This window comes from Cucumis sativus, chromosome 3 (genome assembly GCF_000004075.3).
Source record: "Cucumis sativus cultivar 9930 chromosome 3, Cucumber_9930_V3, whole genome shotgun sequence".
Taxonomy (NCBI): domain Eukaryota; kingdom Viridiplantae; phylum Streptophyta; class Magnoliopsida; order Cucurbitales; family Cucurbitaceae; genus Cucumis; species Cucumis sativus.
The window spans coordinates 22,196,517-22,220,349 of record NC_026657.2 but is presented as its reverse complement, the minus strand read 5'-3'; the positions used below and the strand labels follow the sequence as shown (position 1 = coordinate 22,220,349).

Here is a 23,833-nt window from a genome sequence, read left to right as displayed (position 1 = left end):
GAAGATACTGTAACAACTTTATTAAAAGGTGCCCTATTTGCCAAAGAGCTAAAGGTTCAAGTATAAACGCAGGCCTGTACTCACCATTACCTACCCCAATTTCCATTTGAGAAGATCTATCAATTGATTTCGGCTCTGATTACCAAAAACTCAAAGGCAGTATGACTGAGTCATGGTTGTAGTCGACAGATTCAGTAAAATGGCACACTTTGTGGCTTGTAAGAAGTCAAATGATGCCACCTACATAGCTAATTTATTCTGTCGAGAGATAGTTCGCTCGGTGCACGGAGTACCAAAGACCATTGTTTCTAATCGGGATGTCAAGTTCCTAAGCCATTTCTGGAAGACATTATGGAGCAAATTTGACACAACCTTGAATGAAATATAGCACAACATCACACCCTCAAACAGATGGCCAAACAGAAGTTACAAATAGAACTGTCGACAACTTAATATGCTGTCTTAGTGGATCCAAACCAAAACAGTGGGACTTAGCTCTTGCACAGTCAGAATTCGCCTTCAACAATATGAAGAATAGATCAACCGGCAAATGTCCATTTGAGGTCGTATACACAAAACAGCCAAGACTAACAACCTTTGACCTAGCATCACTCCCCACAACTATTGACACTAGCTCAGAAGCAGAAAAGATGGTAGAAAAGATTCAGAATTTACACGAAGAAGTCCATAACCACCTAAAAGAATCAACTCAGTCCTACAAAAAGGCAGCAGACAAAAAGAGAAGACAAGCTACCTTTACTGAGGGAGACTTAGTAATGATTCACCTCAGAAAAATTTGATTTCCAACTGGAACACAAACTGAAAGACAGACAATTAGGACCATTTCGTGTCCTAGAAAAGATTTGAGATAACGCTTACAGAATTGAACTACCACCAGACTTGCACATTCATCCTATTTTTAACGTGGCAGACCTGAAACAGTACTATGCCCCAGATGATTTCTGCCTTGTCAACTAAGTCACTCGGGTCGAGTTCCATGCTAGGGGTGGAATGATGTAATATAGAATGCCATGGCTAAACAGCTGTAGTTAGTTAGTAAAACAGTTTAAATAATTAAACTGTTTAGCTGTTAAGACTGCAATTAAAACTGTTTCATAAAAACTGTTATTTCAACTACTTGTAACTACTTACAATCCTCAATATATACTCCATCTCTTAGCCACTATTGGTGGAGAATTCATTGTGAAAAACTAAGTCCAACTTGAATTACATCAGTTTATTAAGTCTGTTGATTTGTGGATGAACTAAAACATATACATCTTTTCTAAAAAGGATAAAAAAAACTTGCATAAGTTTTCATTTTCACAACTCTATGATTTGTGATCAATGCAGCAAGGAGCAGCTGGCAAACAAATTTCTTTATGCCATAAATGCGGATGCTGGTTTTGATCTAAGCTAATGGTAAGTCGTACCCTGCTCAATATTCCTTCTATTCTCCACTTCATCCTTCGCCTTGGCCATAATTTCCAATCATACATGGAATTTACTTTGGTTGATTATTTTTTTCTTTCTTTTGGATAAGGATATCCTGGTCTTGCCCTTATCATGGAAGATTCTTGTATATCTTTCATCCCATACTTTGGTTGAATTTTGGAACATTAATGTATCGCCTGACATTCATAAATACACTGTCATAATTTTAAATCTGCTGTCTTCCTACATTATGCATGTTTTTCTGTTATTGAAGATGCTGCCCGGTTGTGCTAAAAGTTCTCAGTCACATTCTAAATTTTTCTTTAGTTCGCAAGCAGTCATGTTAAAAGATCTCAATCACATTAAGTGATTTTTGACAGGATGTTGTTGTTTTATCCTTCTTCTTGTTGATATACCTTTCGTAACATCCTTTCATCCCTAATCTCATCCTCGACCACAACCACTGCTTTGACCACGATCGTCTCTCCGAAGATTTGTGAGGTATGTTCTTGGATTGGTTTGACATTCTACTTTTCTCCCATTCTCAATAAATACTAATCACCGCTTCATCTCTAATCTCATCCTCGGCCATGCCCTGATTTTGTCTAATTTTGTTTTCTGTTATTTTGTGAAATTCTTATTTTTCTTGTGATCTTTACATGTAGAGATAGGAAGAAATATCATGCTCCAAATACTAGTCCTTATGTTTCAATTGGCGTTAGATTTATTTATGTGTCCCAAGAAAATCGATCACATTGCACGATACCTTGAGCTCCTTCGGTAAAATCTGAATCAAAAGTGCCTCCACTACTCATTGTAAACATTGATCAGTCAATTAAGGATCCTCTAGAATCTGATCTTAATACCGCTTTCAGACAAGGGAGGATTTAATTACTGAGAAACAAGTCTCTTTATTTCCCTCACAAGCTCGACAATGTGAAGTTCCAGATCGCTTGAAGTCAATTGTTGAGCAATGTGGAACTACTTTGGTTTGAGTATAGAATAACTTGATCTTGGTTTTTCAGCCAATTATCTTTTAGGTTTGTTTTAGTGGATCACATGAGGTTCGACGAATGCTTTTATTATTTTGGCCCTCTAAAGTTCTTATGAAATATTCTGGTTCTAGTCACTCACTCAAGATCGAAGGATGACTTGGGAGGGATATTTTTTTCAACAAAGCTGCATTGTTGTTAGCTCTCCCTTGGTGTTTCCTTCCATCTAGTCTGAAGTTTTTAGAAGTCTACTGAAATTTTGAGCCCATGAAGTAGTGGAAGAGTCCCAAAACTTCTTTACATCTCCATTATTAGAGTTCAAAGACAATCGAAACAATCTTGGAAAAGAAACATCTGCCCAAGAATCATTCCAAAATGCTATTCTTCAACCATCACCGAACTTGATGAATGCCTAGGAATCCACTTGAAGCTAGCATCTCGAAATACTAATCCAGGGACTATGGAGACTGCAAGTGACAATTCCTTTAGTATGCCATCCAAATTAACTTTCTCCATGGATACTCTTCACCACTTTTTTAGCCCAAAGGGAATTCTTTTCATTTATAAATCTCCATACCCATTTAGCAAGAAGGTTGCATTTTTTCAACTTTACACCATCGACGTCGAGTCCGTCATCCTCTTGCGAGCAAGACACCACCTTCCAATTAATCACTTTATGAATCATCTTTTTTGGCATTAAGAATATAGACATATAATATGTAGGTATATAGGAAAAAACTGACTTACAAAGTGTGCCCCGACCTCCACTAGAGAGATTATATCTTTTCTACTTATCTAGTTTAACTTGGATTTTATCTATTTCTTGAAATTACATAAGGAGAGCTCCAAGCCGAAGTAGTTATGGAAAACATCTCCAATTTACAACAAGTTAAAGCAAAAAAAAAAAAAAAAACAGTTGTTCAAAAAAACTTGGCATCTTGCTTACTTCTAATTGAAAGTCTGTTGTTTCTTTCAAGTCAAATTGAGCATAAAATGCTCAAATGAGATTCTTCAATAGGAATACGTAAAAAAAAAAAATCATATGTAAAAGAATTTTCAATGTTTAATATAATATGTAAAATAATTTTCTTATATTGGAATTGATAGATGGTTGAGGGCGCCTTCGTGAAACGTGGGAGACAAGTGATAACATTATCGTTCAAAAAAATCAGGAGCAAGTATTTATGTGAAAGGCCATATTATTTGGCCATTTGACCTTATGTATTATTGAATTATTTAGTTGGAAATGATAAACTACACATTATTGTCTGCTTGAGTTGTGATCTTGATTATGGGCTATTTGGTATTTTGCCTACAAACTGTATAGTTAATTATCTGTTAGATTTTGTTTTCATGTCACAACTTTATGTTTCTGTGGCTAATTGTAGCCAAAAGTTTTATTTATCGATCTTATTTTTCACATTCAAGAAAATTCATCGTAGAGATCCGTAAGTTTTTTCCTTTGGAGCTGTGATACTAACCTGTTTGAATAAAGGAATCTGACTTGGTCTTTTCCTCTTTAGCATTATGGATTAGGTCTTTCTCTTTACCATATTTCGTGGATGAAGTTTAAGAAGTAATCAAAATATAAAGGTTAATGCTAACTGCTAAGCTTATTTCGAAGATGAAAGATACTTTTATCCACTCCCCAAAGAATATCATTACTATTTATGTTGTATTTCTGCTAACTAATTCTTGCATAGCATCTAGTTTGATAATTAAAGTAAAGTTTCTGACATGGAGGTTTTCAAGTTGTAATATATATTTATGTTTTAGGTAGATTCCCAAACTTTGAAGAAACATTGCAGTACTGAGGTAAATGAACGTTGTATGACAGAGCATCGGGCTTACCGAAGCCAAGGTATCTTCTTCGATAACAAGTAAGGATAGTCTGGATACTACCTTTCTTTTGTTATTGAAGTTTATTGTTCCTTCTCTCTTGCTTGGTGGTTGTGCACCTAGATTGATTTGTACTTCTGTTAATTAATTATAGTCCTTCTCTCTTGCTTGAGTAATTATTGTCTACCATTTTGTTAGCAAAGGCTTCCCGTGGAAATTTAGTTTGTTGTGCTACATGTCCACGATGATTTTCGTGATTTTAGTTTTAGATACATAAAAGGGATTTTGCATCACAACATGAATGACTATTTCTAAATATGAACCTACAATAACCCCAAATGAATGCTGGATTAAATTGGAAATAGGGCAGATAGATAGTGAGATGGAGAATGTTTGTGTGTGCTTTAGAGCCATTTGTCTCTAAAACGTAGTTTCTTCCCCTTATTTTTTTTTATAAGAAGTAATTTTATTGATGTATGAAATTTACAAAAGGTTTGGTGAAACACCCACGCGAATAGAGTTTACAAGAGATTTCTCCAATCAGTCAGAAGAGATGCAAGAATAGAGATTGGAAGAGCTATAGAAACATGAAAAATTGCACTAAGTCATAGCAGGATAGATTATATTTTAAAAGGAATAAGAAACCTATCTTAAGGCCTGCCTTTTCACTAAGGAGGCGATTGTTCCTGTTCCTTCCATGCGAATCTGTAAAAATTTCCGAATAAGATGCATCCACGTAATTCTTTTAAAGTCAGTAAAGGGTGCCAGTGAGGGTGCATAAAAGAAGGTTCATAATCTTGTTTGGTAGGGCGGCAGATTAACCAAAGGAGAGATGATCTGCTTCCTAAATTTTTCAGCAAAATGGCAAATGATAAACTGGCTGGTGTTTCATCGACAACTTTACATAATGGGCAACAATGAGAGAATAAAGTCATATGTGGGAACTCTGTCACGTGTTAATATTTGCATTATGGCCTAGAAGCACTCTAGGTAAAAATTATCATCATGTCGAGAGACCAAACAAAATGTTGAATTGAATCATACCGGTCTTTACTGGGGGTTATTACTCATTTTTGTACTTTCTGTTTTATTTTCCAATTATTTCTTCAATTAAATAAAAGAAAATACTAAATAATAGTAAGTATTATCTTATCCCATTACGAAGGATATCATCTCATAATTATCTATGACTGTTTATGCTAGTACGACCACACATTAGAGTATTTCTTTTTTCAGAAACTAGAAAACGCTCATAGATAGCCTTTTGGTCTAGGTGCTTGACCAAGAAGCACTTAAACAATAGTACGAGAGTGAAAGAAAACATCTGAGTATTTGATTATTAATCATTTTTTTTATATTGAAGGGTTCATAATTGCATTACTTGTGCTACAAGCACTCGTAAACACACCCCTTGTGCTTTGGCTATTGTTTGAGGTATGTACACATCTTGACAGGTGGATGGTATTCTAATTAATGTAAGGCTTTTTTCTATGACTTAAAAGTAATTATTTCTGTTATGATAAACAGATTCTGCACATTTCAGATGTTGAGGTACGAGAGACCAAGATGATGGGAAGCACTCCCATTATCATTGTAGCTGTATGCTCTGACAGTCTTTGTTCTATAGTTGTGGATTTTGTTTTGTAGGATGAGATGATGTTAACTCCTTTTTATTGAATTTCAACAGTTCCAAACGCAACAGGTTTACTGTGTACGTGATGCAAATGGATCAATTAGAGAAGGCGGTAAGGTGAGTTATGTTTCTTTTGTTTCCGTCTTTGCTTACACTAATGCACCTTATGTAATTAGAGTTGAATATTAGACAATCAAAATGAAAATCTTCCTGATGAAATATGAAACTTCTGAGCTTCCACTTGCTTCTTGTATTGACTGTTTTTTACTGTTTCTTCACGGTTTGTATTCATGGTACTTATTTCCATAATGAATGTTTCATGTTCTGGGAAACATTGCAGAAACATAGAATTTCAACAATCTGTCTAAGCGTTGAAGGAGAAGGCAGAAGAACTTAAGAGTTTCTAGGTCATTTTAAAAACTCAAGTAATACCTAGACACGTTTTGAGCACGTTTTAGGTTGGTTTGACACTAAGTTTGTTGCACTTACACACTTGGTTGTCATCTTGAAGTGCTATTTTCACACTTTTTGAACTTTCTCGTAGCTTATGAGTTACGAACCTACACGTAAGCTTTCTTAGGTCATTTTGAAAGTTCAAGTGATACTTAGACACGTTTTGAAGTCGTTTTAGGTTGGTTTGAAACTAAGTTTGTTGACCATACTCACTTGGTTGTCATTTTGGTCTTAAAGTGCTCTTTTCACACTTTTTGAACTTTTTGGTAGGCTATGAGTTACCAACTTACACTTAAGCTTTGCTAGATCGTTTTGAAAGTCCAAGTGATACTTAGACACACCTTCACCACTTTTTAGATTGGTTTGGAACTAAGTTTATTGCATTTGCGCACTTTGTTGCCATTTTGGGTCCTGAAGTGCTTTTTTCACACTTTTTGAAATTTTGGTAGGTTGTGAGTTACAAACTTACACTTAAACATTGTTTTGTTTTTCACATTTTTTAGATTTGTTTAAGACTAAGTTTGTTTCACTTGCATACTTGTTTCACAAGCATTTTGAACTTTTTTTAGTTTATGAGTTACGAACTTACACTTAAGCATTGTTAGGTCCTTTTAAACACATTTTGTGTTTGTTTGGAACTATGTTTGTTACACATTTGGTTGACATGTTGGGTCTTGAAGTGCTTTTTTTCACACTTTTTGAAATTTTTGTAGGTTGTGAGTTACGAACTTACGCTTGAGTATTGTTTGGTCGGTTTGAAAGCTTAGACACGTTTTGACCTCTTTTTAGGATGGCTTGAAACTAAGTTCGTTGCACTTAGATACTTCGTTTCCGTTTTGGGTCTTGAAGTACTTTTTTCACACTTTTTGAAATTTTGGTAGGTTGTGAGTTACAAACTTACATTTTAAGCATTGTTTGGTCGTTTTGAAAATTCAAGTGATGCTTACACACATTTTGATTACATTTTAGGCTAGATTGCGTTTGTTGCACTTACACACTTGGTTGTCATTTTTGTTCTTGAAATTCTTTTTTCAACCTTTTTGGTAGATTATGAGTTACAAACTTACACTTAGGATTTGCTAGGTCATTTTGAAAACTCAAGTAATACCTAGACACGTTTTGAGCACGTTTTAGCTTGGTTTGCACTAAGTTTATTGCACTTGCACACTTGGTTGCCATTTTGGGTCTTGTAGTGCTTTTTTCACACTAGTTGAACTTTTTTGGTAGGTTATGAGTTACGAACCTACACGTAAGATTTTTAGGTCGTTTTAAAAGTTCAAGTGATACTGAGACACGTTTTGAACTCGTTGTAGGTTGGTTTGAAACTAAGTTTGTTGACCTTACCCACTGGTTGCCATTTTGGGTCTTGAAGTGCCCTTTTCACACTTTTTGAACTTTTTGGTAGGCTATGGGTTACCAACTTACACTTAAGCTTTGTTAGGTCGTTTTGAAAGTCCAAGTAATACTTAGACACGCCTTGACCACTTTTTAGGTTCGTTTGGAACTAAGTTTGTTGCACTTGCACACTTGGTTGCCATTTTGGGTCCTGTAGTGTTTTTTTCTTTTCCGTACTTTTTGAATTTTTTGGTAGGTTATGAGTGACAAACTTACAAGTAAACGTTCTTAGGTCGTTCTGAAAGTTCAAGTGATACTTAAACATAGTTTGAACAAATTTTAGATTTGTTTAAGACTAGGTTTGTTTCACTTGCATACTTGGTTGCCATTTTAGGTCTCAAAGTGCATTTTCACACATTTTGAACTTTTTGTTAGTTTGTGAGTTACGAACTTACACTTAAGGATTATTTGGTCATTTTGGGGTTTTGGGGTTTTGGGGTTTTGGGGTTTTGGGGTTTAGGGTTTAGGGTTTTGGGTTTAGGGTTTAGGGTTTAGGGTTTGATGGTTTGAGAGGTAGGGGTTGGGTTTCGAGGTTTAGAGTTTTCGAGCTTTTGAGGTTGGGGTTGGGGGTTGGGGTTTGAGGGTTGGAAGGTTTGCGGTTTGGGTTTCCAGGTTTGGACTTTTCGAGGTTTCGAGGTTGGTGGTTTTGGCTTCAGGGTTTCAGGTTCAAGGTTCAGGTTCGAGGTTCGAGGTTTAGGGTTCAGGGTTAGGGGTATTTAGGGTTTAGTGTTTAGGACTTTGGGTTCCAGTTTCGGGATTGAGGTTTGGGGTTCGTGGTTTGAGGTTTGGGGTACTTTGGGTGTATGATTTAGGGGTTAAAGTTTAGGATTTATGGTTTGCGATTTCAGATTTCTGGTTTAGGGTGCATGGATCGGTTCGGGGTTCGTGATTTCGAGATTCGGGTGGAGTGTTTGGGGTTTAGGTTAGAGTTATAGGGCTGGGTGTTATTAGATTCTGAGACGATGACCAATATTAAACAAAGTTTGATACCCAAAATGCATGTAATTCGAATCATAATAAAAAACTCAATATTTCAAACTAATCCATGAATATTCCCTAAATAATAGAAATTTTTATCTCCACCAACAAAGTTTGAAGTTAGGATTACAGGTTTCGGATTTCGGATTTCGAGTTTTGAGGTTTAGGAGTTTAGGGGTTTAGAGGATTTGGGATTTACGGTTTCAATTTTTGGGTTTAGGGTGCATGAACTGGTTCGAGGTTCGTGATTTTGGGCTTTGGGGTGGTGCGTTTGGGGTTTCAGGGTTTAGGGTTGAGGGTAGAGTTTTAAGGCTGTGTGTTATTAGATTTCGAGACGATGACCAATATTAATTAAAGTTTGATACCCAAAATGCATGTAATTCGAATCATAATGTAAGAACACCGTTTAAAATTTCAAACTGACTATACTCAATTATTGATGACCAAAATAACATAGTATTATTCCCTAAATAACTATGAAATTGTTATCTCCACCAGATCAAAGTTTGATATGCTTAGGTGATTTCAGGTCTTCAGATTTTGCCCAGTAAGTTTGGCGTTTCAGGGGTAATTTGTGGTGGAGAGTTTGGAGGTTTGGGTACAAGTTGGAATTCGGTCTTACGGGGTTAAGGGTTAGTAGATAGGTTGTTCTCGAGAGGTTGGGGGTCTGGGTCTTGAACGAGGGCTCCACCCGTCTCATTGTCCCGAGAGGTTTTGAGTTTATTGGTTGAAGCCTTAAACCAATTGTTGAATAGTGGATTAGTGGGTGTTGAGGTTGGAAGGTTTTGGGTTTGGGTATAGAGGTATTTTGAGGTTTCCAAGGTTACTAGCAACTTTTCGAGGTTTCGAAGTTTGTGGTTTTGGGATTATCAAATGGTTTCACAGTTCTGGTTCAAGTGTTCGGAGTGCAATTGGGGTACTTTAGTGGATTTACCCGTTATTTAAGGAATTTTGGGTAACTCGGGTTAATCGGGTTCGGGTACTTTAGGTTTTATCGGTTTAGCCCAGGGTCTAAAAGTCCATTAGGATCCTCTGATAGGTCTTACGGTTTTAGGTTTTTAGGGGTTTAGGGTTTAAGTCGAGTTGTTAGGTTTCGGAGGTTTAAGGTGCATGGATTGGTTCAGTGATATAGTCGTCGATTTTGGGATTCAGGGTGGAGCGTTATGGGTTTCAGGGTTTAGGGTTTAATGCGGATTCAGAGTTATAAGCTCGGAATTGATGGAATTGGTTATTAGATTCTGAGACGTCAAAATGTTGACCAATGACTTTGAAAAGTCAAAGTTTGACCTACCCAAAATGCAAATGTAATTCGAATCATGGAATAATGAATACTAAAAATTTCTAACCAGATTCCAATAATGCAAAATGCATAGAATGGTACTCCCTAAATAATAGAAATTGTTATCTACCACCAAAGTCAAAGTTTGAAGTTAGGATTACAGGTTTTAGATATCGATTTTACCCAGGGTTTAGGGGTTTGGGAGTTTGGAAGGTTTTGTGGGGTAATCGGACTAGGTCTTAGTGGGATATGTGGCTATTCGAGGTTTGTAGTTTTTGGGTTTTAGGTTTCAGTAATTGTCAGTGGTTCATTAGGTGTGGAGGTTCGACAGTTCAAGGTTCAGGGGTTTTTGCGTGTATTGAGGTTATAAATAGAGGTACTTTCAAGGGTTTAAGATGTTTAGGATCTTTGAGGGTTTTCAGAGTTTCGAGATTGGGGAATTGAGGGTTTGGGGTTCCAGGGTATCTCCGTTGGTTTGGGGTTCAGGGTTCGGTGGTTTAACCCGGTACTTTGGTTAGACTTTAGCGGTTGAGTACTAGTGGTTTAAGGGTTAAAATTGGTAGGATTTATGGTTTACGGTTTTAAGGTTTTTAGGGGTTTTCAGGGTTTAGGGTGTAATTGGATCAGTTTGGAGTTACATGTGATTTCAGGCTCTCAGGGTAGAAATGCGTTTCGTTTTTCCGGTTTGCATGATTTAGTTATATCATGGGGTTTGGGGGTTTGGAGGTTTGAGGGTTGGGTTAGGGGTTTTAGGTTTCAAGGTTTAGACTTTTCGAGGTTTCGAGGTTTGTGGTTTTGGGGTACTTTAGGGTTTATGGTTTAGGGGCTAAAGTTTAGGGTTTATTGTTTACGGTTTACGGTTTTTAGGGATTTAGGGTTTCGTGTTTTAGGTTTCGGGGTTTAAGATGTATGGATCGATTTGGGGTTTGTGATTTCAGGCTCCGGGGTGGAGCGTTTGAGGTTTGAAGTTTGAGGTTTCGAGGTTTTGGGTTTAGAAGTTTTGGGGTTTGGGGGTTTGGATTTTAGGGTTTCAGGTTTCGGGGTTTAGGGTGCATGGATCGATTTGAGGTTCGTGATTTCGAGCATCGGGATGGAGCGTTTGGAGTTTCAAGTTTTGGGTTTAGGAGTTTTCGGGTTTTGAGGTTGAAAGGTTTGGAGGTTTTGTGGTTCGTTTGTTGGGGTTCAAGGTTTCAAGGTTCTGTTTCAAGTTTCGGTTTCAGGTATGTGTTTCTAAGGGTGGATCTTCTTGAAGATTGTTTTGCCCTAAACTATTTTATCTTTTAAGTTTCTTTCTTTCTTCTTAATCTTCTTTATTTAATCATATCATGTCTTCAAAATTTTCTATGTTATTTAGAGCAGAAGACATGCATCAAAAACCAAGGAGAGAGTAAAGATCGTGCAAAACTATAAGCAAGAAGAGGAAAAGGGAGCATGCGATCTTTTTATATTTTCTCTTCTATATGGTACTATTTAAGAAAAGATAAATTCAAGAGATAAGAATATGTAAAACTTTTATTATATATGTGTGTATGGCTGCTATTATTGTAAAAATAAAAATATGCTTTCAATTGTTTAACTAACAAAAGTTTCAGCAAGGTTCAACTAAAGTTCCTACACCGTGCCAAGAACCCCCAACAACAGCGCCATTTGCTTTATCATTCTCGGAGAATCATTCTCCTGCCCCAAATACACTCCATGTCTTTTTTTATTTTGATGATCAACGACTACTTTTTTATTTTTATTATCGGTAAAATGGTAAAAAGAAAATGAAGTTTAACCCCTTCCCCCCTACCGTTTTGTGAAGGAGGGTTGCTGTTCAGAATGAGCGACAGTAATATGCAATATGTAACATCTACTTCATACCTTCTGTTAACTTACACCAAATACTTGATCTCCACCAATATGGTTGCTAACTATGGGGACACCACAATCACTCCCAAACCCTCAATTCCATCACCAAGAAACAGGTATTTTTCGAATTTGGACCATGTCTATTTTTGTGGATATTACTTTTTTTTTTTTTTATAGTCGTTTGTTACCATGTTGGGGTGTTTGGGTCCAGATTTGCAAGGAAGGGAGTTGACTAAAATAGCTAACTCCTTGTTCGGATCTCGAATTATGAAAATCCTAGTATTAGGAGTTTATAGAGTCTAGTAGAGTATGAGAGGAAAGGGGATAACCTCCGGTCAAAGGAGCTATAGGCGCAAAGATATCATTCACAAAAGAGTTTGTTTAGGGGTTTACGGGTCTAGGGTTTAGGGTTTGACTAAATTAAATTGTATTTAGTCAAATTAATTTTGAAATTGTGAAAATATACGTGGATGTATTTTCCACTGCATCTTTTTTTTTTCCATCTCTTTTGAATAATTTTCAAAGTATTTCAACAAGTATAGTTTTGTAACTTCACAAAAAAATAATTTAACAAATATCGTAGTAAATAATAAATATTATAGGAAATTGAGGATTTGAAATAGTGTTTAAGATAGTTAATTTGAGATTTTTAAATACCATTTACTATAGCAAAGGGGTTTAGGGGTTAGGGATTCGGGGTTTAGGGTTTTTGTTAGGCTACAGTTTATTTATCAATGAGGTTCATGTTCTAGTTTCTATTTTCTATTTTAAATAATGTACAACAGAGTTGTGGATTGCCATTGTCCACAAAATCAGAGTACCTTTCATTTATTTTCTCTCTTCAAGCTTTCTCTCAGAGCTAGTTTTTTCCCGTAATAACTCCACAGAATTTCTAATTTGCTTTTATGTTATCCTTTGTTCTTCTTGTCTTCTTAACATAAAAAAGACGATCAAATTTCTACAAATTATTCTACCATTTCTCCCACAAATAGTTCTCCCTGTAATTACATTTCTTTGTGTTTTCATTATCCTTTACTATTCTGCCCCCTTTGTTTTATTCACCTCTACAAGCCCCCTCGTCTTTTGCCTATTTTTTTTGTAAGAAGGATGTTGAGCAGTGGTTGCCTAAGGGTATCAATTACTAGGAGTGCAATGAAGATAATAGAAAATATTAAAGAGATCATGGACAAAACCACAACAATGATGAAATTAATCATAAACTTCCTTTTCAGGTTACATTCTCTTTCTCTCTTATTTGCTAACTATGTTGCAATATTTTCTTATTTATGTTGTTTTGAAGGTTGCACCATATTATTTTCCATCATTCATTTATAAGTTAGGCTCTTGTCGAACAAAATTTCCTTCGACATGGTAATTTTAAGTTATTTATGATCTCAATGTGAAATCACAAAAGAATTATTAATTTATGAAAATGGTAGATCATTAGATGTAGATTTTTTAAAAACAAATTTCATATTTTGGTAACTGGTTTTCTTTATTATTTTAATAAATAGGAATCGACTTGTATTTTTTTAGTTTTTTTTTGTAAAAATAATTATTTGATTTGTTTGTTTTTAAGTATTGGGTTTGGCAAGATGTGGTTATCTCTTTTTTAGAAAAGTGAGACTCAAAGCCTATAAAAGAAACCTATTTCATTTATTTAGAAATTCTCACTTATAAACATTTTAAGTTTTAGTGTGATTACTCTAATTAAATTCCTTCTGTATTATCTAGTTGGAGAGTGGATAAAAAGTATGAGTGGTTAAAAACTTTGAGAATGTGTTCTTATAATGGGGTCTCTCATGAGAGAGTGTTCTTGTAATCGGGGTCGGGCTTTGAGATTCAAATTAACTACCAAATAGGCAAGACTATGGTTTGGTATTTTTATCCGTTAATTTTGGGTCGAGCATTGTGGGCTTTCCATATACGTTTAAAATTTTAAGTGAGAATAAATTATTGCTAGGATTCGAGTAAATAGACGATGGGCCTTTCATTTTGGGCCATAGAGTACAATTTTCGAAATGGATCCAAACGAAGGAAAGTCACTCATTGTGTGTGTGAACCTGATAAAGCCACGTAGGTTGAAGTTGCATAGACCAATTCTTTCGATCGTGTTGTTGGTTATAATACTTGTATCTTTAAAGTAGTTTGAACGAAAATGGACGATTCGAGACACAAATAGCACTACACCAAAACGAACTTTTAATAGCCCATTATTTTAAATAGGATGTGGAAAAGAACAACAAAGAAAAAGTGGGAAATAAATATTGAAGTTCCCTCCAAATATTTTCCCCCATTTTCGGCCTCTTTCAATCTAATTCTTTTTGCTCTCTAGTGCGCTCTAGCACGACTGCTAAAGCCACGCTAAAACCCAACACGACGACTGTGATACCCTGCCTCTCACGATTTTACAACAACATTCTGATCTCTCACCGTCGTCCACATTGGTTTTGCTTAGGGTTCGTCGTCTACCAGCCCATCCTTTGCTACTGTTAGACACTTGAAGCTAATGATTCAAGGTTAGTCTTTCTTCTTCCTTTCTTCTACCTCGTTTTTATGGTAAGTATATTGAATGGAATATCACAGTATATAAACTCTTTTCATCATTCCAAACTCTGAAATATAACTATTGACCCAAATAATTTATCCACCATATTGTAGATCTTAAGTTCCACATCCTCTAACAACCTCTGCTTACTATCTCTTTGCATCAACAACAATGTAAATACCTTCCAACTTCTATGCTCTCCTCGGTTATTGTCTCTTAATTTATGGGTAGGCTATTTGTCTATAGAAAAGTAGTTGGTGTGAAACAACCAATGGTCTGCATCAACTTCTATTTCATGAGCTTCGTAAACAAGTTTGGCATCAATACAGTGTACTTTGGCTTTGACTTTATCTGTTTTCTTGTTGTACTGTATGTAGTTCATTTTTTGTCCTTTCGTGAATGCTGATTGTTCATATTTGTAGCATTAGACGGAAGAAGGAATTTTAGGGACATTAATAAAGAACCTTGTGACTTCATTTTTTTTTAACTATCTAATTGAATAAATTGTAATGTTGGACAAGTAGAGTGCTTAGAATTAAATTTCTAATAATGATCCGCCAACTATTTAGGTCAACCAAGAATTGGATTTTACAACTTCTACTTTTATACACTACTTCTAACTTCATGGGTCAAACACACTCTACAAACTCATACTAACGTACAAATTATGGAGAGATTATGAAATTCTATGTTTAAGAGTTTGGTAACAATTTTTTATTCCACTTGGGACGTAGTTGAAAACCTATTTCGAGATAGATACATTTTAATATTTTTTATATCTTTCAAGATAAGATATAAAATATTATTAAAATTAAGGTAATTCATTTTTTATCTTTTATACAGTTTTTTTTTTATTTCACAAATGTTTTTTTTTTTTTTGTTCTCAATGTATGATAATTTTACAAATTTTATTTGTTAATTTTTTTTTTTTAATTCTAATAACTGATAAGAAGTATATGTGTGATGGATTATTTAAACTTTTAATTATTTTTATTAATAAATAATATTAAAAAGAATAGGAATTATTATTATTGCCTTTTATACAAAACCCTCTACCGTCAAAGTTGGGGAATTGACAAAAATAGGCCAAAAATGGGGTAGATAAAGATTTTTAGGATTGATTGTAAAAAAGTTGACATTTAGGATAAATTAGAAGTGAAATGACGAAAATACCCTCATTTAATTTCCTCCTTCCTCTTTTCTTTTTCCTTCCTTCAACTTTTGGTGCCTCCGGTGAATGTTTCTTCTCTTCCGTCCATTTCTTTTCCACTTCCATCAATTTCTTCTCCACGACTCTCCACTATTAATCCTCTAGGCTTGTAAACTGATTGAACTTTTCTTTAATCCCTTTTAGCCTATCTCGTATAAATCTCGCACCTATCTCGTACACATCTCGCACCTATCTCGTACACATCTCACACCTTTCTTGCACATTTTAAAACTTTTACTATTAATTTAAAAATCAAATTGTTATCCCTCTTGTCTCGTACACATCTCGCACCTATCTAGTAAGGGTTGGAATAATACATTAAAGATAATGAAAGAACAAAATTCTTCTCAATTACATCGATTATAGCATCTATATCACAAATGATCAACTTCAAGAATACAATTAAATGGTTCGACATAAGTTCAAATAAATACAAAACAATAACTCCAGTTTCTGTAATGCTTACCCTAAAGCTAATTACACCATGTGTGTCCATATCTTTTGCTTTTAATAAGCCATCAAGCGTTGTTTGATACTTGCTTTCCACTAGTTGTCCAATCTTCAACTAGCAGCCAAATTTCCTACCTGGTATACATAAGTAACATATAAGCAATAAAAATGAGGAAAAAAATCTATGGAAAGAAAGATATAGAAATTGTTGACACACAATCCATAGAAATTGTTGTTGTTGTCCAAGTCGCCCAATAGACGTCGTTGCTACCCAAGTCACCGCCACTCCATCTGATCGATTGTCTCCGTTTGTTGGTTGGGATTTGTTATCTCTGTAAATGGAGTCACCTGCGAGCAGCAGAATATGTGTTGCGTGAGGAGAAATCGTGGGTTTCAAAATTTTAGAGCTTTTTTAAACTAAAGGGTAATTTAGATATTTCACATACCCATTTGTCCCAAAACTCTTCTTTTTAAAATTTGGTCTCAAAAGTCTTAAATGTGGTCAAATTTGTACTCTTCTTGGCAATTCCCCGTCAAATTTCTTCTCCATCTTTCTTGGGGAATTGACAAAAATAGGCAAAAGATGAGGTAGATAAAGATTTTTAGGATTGATTGTAAAAAAGTTGACATTTAGGACAAATTAGAGGTGAAATGACGAAAATACTCTCATTTAATTTCCTCCTTCCTCTTTTCTTTTTCCTTCCTTCAACTTTTGGTACCTACGTTTCTTCTCTTTCATCCATTTCTTCTCTACTATTAATCCTCTAGGCTTGTAAACTGATTGAACTTTTCTTTAATCCCTCTTAGCCTATCTCGTACACATCTCGCACCTATCTCGTACACATCTCGCACCTATCTCATACACATCTTTGTGAATGTTCCACAATGAAATCACCGAAACTATCATTATTTTTGTAGTTTTGTGAATGAAAAATGGGAAAGGAAGAAAAAAGAAATCAAAGGTTTTGTGATAATGAGGAAAAATGGAATACGCACAGGGAGAGATGAGAGAAAAATGAAATATTCTTTTTGGAAGTGAGAAAATGGAGGAAGAAGAAGGAATTCCATAAATTGCTTTTTAGGTTTTTTTATAACTAAAGGGTAATATAGACTTTTCCTAGTTAATTTGTCTTAAATGTCATATTTTTTAAAATTTATCCTAAAACTTTTTAAATCCTTCAAAATTATCCTATTTTTTTGTTAATTTCCCATGTAACACTTCTCCCTCACAAACTTATACTTATCCTTAGTTCACTATTGCTTTTTATAATGTATACATGGCCTTAACTTGACGATCATCTCTAGCACATTCTTTCATTTTTCTCATCTAAAACCGTAATAGGAATGGTTATCGCGTTATAAAATGTAGTAGTGCACTATGATGTAAGAAAAATGTTAGAATCCTTTACGACGGGACGAGTTTATTAATCGTAAAAGACCTCGTGAACAAATCATTCTTACAAAAAGATTCCTATGTAAATTTGATTGCTTTGAATAGTAAAATAGGTAAGTATCATATTATGGATAATATAAATGTGTCGATGAGTTGTGACCAAAAAAATTGTAGTTCACATCTTTTGATCTTTATTGTACTAAAAAAATAAATTTAATCGAGATCAAAACATAATTTCTTTGACCGACCTAAAACACGTTCTCTAAATCTTACCTACTCTTTTTTTGAAATATATTAACTTTTTCTTTTTTTGTTTTTAAAAAAAAGTTCTTCCTTCGATTAAATTTTAATTTTCTCTCACGAATGAATCAATTGTTCAAGTAAGTGGTTTTAGTGGCAAATTAAATTACGGGACTTAGTTCTTAAATGCACTTTGAAAAGAAATTACATAGAAAAGTCAATATATGGAAAAAAAAAGATTTTTTAGAGATGACTAAGAAATAGGGTATGGTTGCGTAACAAAATTGCCGACAAATATAATAACATAATATCAAAGAAGAACAAAGAGATTGTGAGACGAAAATATTCATAACTCGTTTAGTGCAATATTACTTACTATTTTGAGGATTGTATGCCCTAATAGAAAAAAAAATCAACTTATAAAGAGTTAAATTACAATGGAGTATTTATCTCTATAGCTTATTCTTTAGTTTTAACTTTAACTTCTCCCTCCTCACTCCTACGATTACTCTCTTCTTCAAGCTTTGTATGGATCCCATCAATATAATGTACTTATACTCCCCTCAATTGAGTGTATGACCGCCCCCTTACCTTCGTAAGAAAGCTTTTTCCAAGCTTTGATTGAACTCACTTCAATACAACATCAAAAACCCATCTCAAAGTTCTCTAATTGATTTCGTACAGTCACAATAACATCCAACCAAGTCTACTTGACTACAGTGTACATGTGTATATGTGTATATAGGCCTTGAAAATATCTTTTAGAGTATATAAGATTTACACATATATTTGAAGTCTTCAAACTTTCTTTTTTAGAATATCAAGGATGTCATGTATATAAGATTTTTTTAGATGGAACAATGTTTTTGTGGACACAAAATTCGATAAATTTCAAATGTTGATGGATCATCCATTAAAATTTAAAAAGGATCCATATTTTAGATTTTTTTTTGCATTTGCTATTATAAGTGAAATTACCAATAACAAATATGTATGACAACTCATAATAGTTGATTCTTGCAACTTAATCTTGTTATAGCTCGTGATGACTTGACACTTGCTCGCTTTTGCTACTCGTTCTTGATTCCCACTCTATCATATTGATAGAAATTAAAGTTGAGCAATCAAAAAATAAGAAACGAGTATCAAGATAAGCATGCAAGAATCGAGCATTGAAGATCAAGGTATGGTTCACATAATTGTTATGGCAATTTTTCTTATGGTGGAAGTAGAATGTTAAAAATAATCATGTGAGAATTGACCTTTTTCTTTTGCTTTCACTCTTTGTTGTTTGCTTTGTTGCTCCATTGCACCTGATGGTCGGTGACAAATGGAGTAAGAAAGATTTGAGAAAGAATTGCACAAATTGACGAAAGCAAATTAAGAAGAAGAAAAGGTAGGACATAGGTGCGAGATAGATGCAAGATTTAGGACATTTAGGACAAATTAACCTGTGTACGAGATAGGTGCGAGATGGGTGCAAGATGTGTGCGAGATGCGTGCGAGATAACTTAGGAACGGTAGCAATTTGATTGTGAAACTCATAGTGAAAGTTTGAAATGTGTAAAATGTTGTGAGATAGGTTTGAGATGCGTGCGGAATAGACCCACTTAAAAGGGATATATATGTTTGTAAAATTAGAAAAATAACTAAAACATAAAATAAAAATTCACTTAATTTTTTTTTCCATACTCCACTATGATATTGTTACACATCGAAAGACTTACATGTATCATGATCGAACGTTATCCTTGAAAAACAACTATACACAACACATGAGTTTTTTTTTTTCAAACTAAACTTCAAAATTCAAACATCTCATAAATCAAGTTGTTAATTGATTTTGATTAACGAAATCTTACTATAAAGCATGATGAAAAAAATGGCATTCAAGGATCTAAATTGTTCATTTATTTGGCAAGATGCTCACTCAATTATACATTATTTGATTGTAAAATGGCAACAATATTCACCTAATGACTACGGAACTACCACAAAACGGTAAAATTTAATGAAAAGGGTCTTCATCTCTCAAGTCTATTTCCCTCCCATTGTCTAACTAGTGCTTGTACTTGAAATGTCAAAAAAATTCCACTTGAATTGCATCTTAAAAACCATCTAAGGGGGAAAAGTACATTCTTATCTTGATAATCAATTCCCCACAAATTAACATTACTATTGAACCTTGTGGTACCACTGAGGGAAACCGTTGCCTCTCAACTGACCATAGTCACTTCCATCTTGGCTGCTTCCTCGACCAAACTATGAGAACCAAACCGTCCCTTAAGAGCATCTGACTGGTAACTACCTCTCCCTCTTTCCCTTCCTATTCATGGCACCACCAACAAATGCATCAAGAACCATCCATGTGAGCCAATCCAAACAAATAATCAAAAGCGAGGGCCTCCAAGACCTAATAAATACACATCATTAGGTAGAAATCTACCAAAATTTTTAAATTATTGCTCAATTTTAGCTACAGTAACAACCTGCAAGTTTCTAAAATCGACCAACCATCTTCACCATTTGCTTCCGCGATGTTAGTCGACAATTAGGTCTTATGGAGCTGAACGATACCTTCTTTAAAATCTGACAGAGAAAGTCGTGGGCGACGACGTTCTGGTGAGGAAGGTTGAGCCAAAGAGAGACATAGCAAGCTACGCAAAAACCTCCAATGCCGCTAAACATTGTGTGGTAGATGTCGAGTTGTTTGGCTACGTAGTCCAACTAAGAAAGATATCGAAGATGATACATAGTGGGAGACAACCATGACAACGAGCTGTGAGAGCTTAAATGACTTCTATGAAAGAAGATTTGATTTCAAGAAAGGAAGAAGCTTGAAAAAGGCAAAGAATGAGGTGATAAGGAACGACATGGTTTTCAAAGGCCGGTGGGAGACTATGGGAGGAGTTTGAGAAAGGAATTTCAAGAAAACGAATTAAAGAATGGAAAAGGAAGAAAAAGGAAATTTTGTGAAAATGAGGGAAAATGAAATACAAGAAGGGATGAGAGAAAAATGAAATATTTTTAGAAAGTGGAAAAACGGAGGGAGAAGGAGAAGAGAGGATTCATAAATTGATTTGAGGATATTTTTTAACTTGAGGGTAATATAGACTTTTTCCAACGGTAACTCTCTCTACTTCCTCTTCCCTCTCCCATTCTCTTTCGCTCTCTGTGAGTTGCCCATCTTGCCGATCCACGCCATCGTCTTCTCCTAGCCCTAACGGTGCCAGAATCAAGAGCGGCAGACCCCTCGGAAACCAAATTCGTCTTCCAAAGTCCTTTTGTTCCACCCTCACCGTCAGATCCCGACTCCATGGTTCTTGATTCCAAACCCTTGCCGGCTAGGTGGAAGCGAGCCTCCCTCTTCTAACCCACTTAAGCGGGAGGTATGAAGACCGTTTCTAATTGTAACTAATCTACTTTGGTCTCTTGACCAAAAAAGAAAACACAATCTATTATTCAATAGAAAATAACTCAACAAAGGCTGGCCGTGAGGTATTTTGACTTGAAGAGGCAAGATGAAGCCTCAAATAGTGAATTAAAAACATTTTAAAATTCTAAATTGGTACGATAAAGTACAATTAAACATAGAACGCACAAAAGCGGAAAGAAACCTCATAATTTTCACTTAACAAAAAATTTTAAAGGATATGTAATATCGTCATTACTAATTCTATTATTATCATTAATAAGATTGATTTATTCTATAAATTATCTTCAATATCTTTAGAGCACAATTGTAAAGGAGATCCTAGTTCATATTGCCACAACTCAAAACTTAATCACTATTTAGATGTAGACTACTTTAATACTTCAATGAGACATTTTGTGGCTGTACAGGAACAGGCTATGTGAAAGACAGCAGGCTATCCGCAAACTGGAAAGGAAAATAGAAGATAAAGATAAGGAATTGCAATCAATTACATTAGACAACGACGCGAGGTGTTTTTTTTTCCCCTCATGCTTGATTTGCTTGCATAAGAATGTTTTGTAATGATCTGTTTTTATCTTCACTAACCCTTTTATTCTATAATTTCTTCACAGGCTTGGGCCAAGGATGATCTTCTGTGGGAACAAGATAAGGAAATAGCAACTTAAAGGTTACATTTTTTGTTGATGCCCTTCAATTTTTCCCTTCTTTTGCCATTGATTTTACTTTTTTGCTTACGCTAACATCCTAACACATTCTTTAGTATTTTAATTTTATTGCAGTACATTACATACAATCTTCATTTTTCTTGGCTCTACTGTAAGTGGTGTTTCTTTTATTAAGGATTTGTATTATACAAGACTGCCATATTAAGTCATTGAGTTATGAAAATTAGAAACATATCATTTGTAGGAGAGAACATGATCATTCTGAAGCTGAAAGAGCTCAGCAAATAAAACATTTGCATGAACTTGAAGAACACATTCATGAGAAAGAGCGGCAGCTTCTTGAGTTACAGAAGCAGGTTTGTTGCTTTCCCAAGTGCCTTTATTTTATTATTTATTTTTTGTTGAACTGTTCTTCATGATTAAGTTGAAAATAAATTTCTCCTTACCATCTTTGTTCCTTTTTACCATTCTCTTTAAACACCATTACGTCATTGTTCTTCCTTTTTACTATCCTTTTTTAAACATTGTTGCATGGTATTGTTTGATGAGGAAACTTTTAGAGATTTTTCAATTCATTTCTGTGAGAAGAGATTTTTCAATTCATTTCTTTGAGAAGGATGTAGATTAAGAAAGCACATCAGTATGTTTCTTTGAGAAGGATGTAGATTGAAAAAGCACACCAGGATGTTGGGTTGAGGGGTTTAGGGTTGATTTCTTATTTTTTCTTCATTAAGCGTTTTCTTCATTAAGCGTGGAAGAAGAAGAGAGAAATAAGTGCAAATGAGACAGAGCGTTTTTTGAAAAAGATATTGAATCTTCATTTTCCTTGGCTGTGCTGTAAATGGTGTTTCTTCTATATGGATTTGCATTATACAACACTGTCATATTAAGTCATAAAGTTATGAAAATTAGAAAGACACCCTTTGTAGGAGAGAACATGATCCTTCCTTTGAAGTAAATTGAGAGAATTTCCTCTACTTCCTCAATTTTAAGGCTTGAGGTTTGAAGAACAAGGATGAATAATCAACGAGGAATGAAGAGGTTTTTCGTTTTGGGAAAATAGCGATTTTTCATTTTTTATACTTCCAAAAAGACACAAATATGAACTTATTGTGGATTAAATTGATCGAGAGGCCTTCCAATTGTTTGTTAATCTATAGTCTCTGTCTCTATTTTAATTAACTGCTACAGGTAGAAGCTTAACTACATGGTTAGAGTTTTATCAAAAAATGAAAGAAAAAAAAAGAAGAAGAAAGATCATGTGATAAATTTATAGAAATGCCATTAAATTATTTTCTAACCTTTGATTTATGTTTCTGTGGTAAATTACTGCTACTAGAAATCTAATTGTGTTCGGTTAGTTAGACTTCATGGGTTTGAATTTATTTTTTTTGTGTCAAAGAGGTTCCATTATACAGAATACCCCTAAACTTTGTACTGTATATAAAAATATCATTGAAAACACACTCAAGACGTAAACTACCAAAAGAGTTAAAAATACAGTTACTATAATTATCCTAATTTTAGTAATAAATGAAATTGAGAGAATTTCCTTTGATTTTCAGGAACAAGGATAATTAATCAATGAAAAAGAAATGAAGAGGTTTATCCATGCAAGCTTCAAACCAAAGTCAAGGATGTCGATCCTTCCAGGGGAGTCCAAAGTGATAGAACTAAGTCATGCACAGCGGAAAAATAATCGAATTTCTACCCTGATTGCCACAATTAACATGTAACCATAAACTAATCAAATTAGGATTTTAAGAAATATTACCTTTGAAGCTTTCAAAAAGTTTAATATCTTCTTACCAATTCTAACCGAGACCACCACTAGTACTCAACCGCTATCCTCTAGACAAAGAACCGGGTTGTGGGACCCAATTTTGGTGTAGAAAGTAATGGAGATAAAATGGGATTGGAAGGTTTTTTTTCTTTTGTTGAGATGATGAAAATGATAAAAGAGGCAAAAGTTCTTCAACATTTGAAAACACCTCTATTTATAACCTAATTACATGCAAAAATGCATGCAATTCATTG

The 23,833-nt window shown here is 34.7% G+C and overlaps 1 protein-coding gene and 1 long non-coding RNA gene across 3 annotated transcripts in view; both read left to right on the top strand.

Annotated features, from left to right (window-relative positions):
* Positions 1-288: 288 nt before the first annotated feature.
* On the top strand, positions 289-11,931 carry LOC116402695. 2 transcript variants are annotated; one of them, XR_004215197.1, is made up of 6 exons: positions 289-1,422; positions 4,203-4,306; positions 5,629-5,699; positions 5,793-5,864; positions 5,953-6,015; positions 11,363-11,931. It is a non-coding gene; the product is annotated as an uncharacterized LOC116402695 (long non-coding RNA). The 2 variants fall into 2 exon arrangements; XR_004215196.1 differs by having other exon boundaries at positions 11,358-11,931.
* A 9,813-nt stretch (positions 11,932-21,744) lies between these two features.
* LOC116402692 overlaps positions 21,745-23,833 on the top strand; it is a 90,751-nt gene continuing 88,662 nt past the window's right edge. Inside the window, exon 1 of the mRNA XM_031882465.1 lies at positions 21,745-21,798. The gene's annotated coding sequence lies outside the window, so the exon portion shown is untranslated. The remainder of the gene's footprint in view (positions 21,799-23,833) is intronic.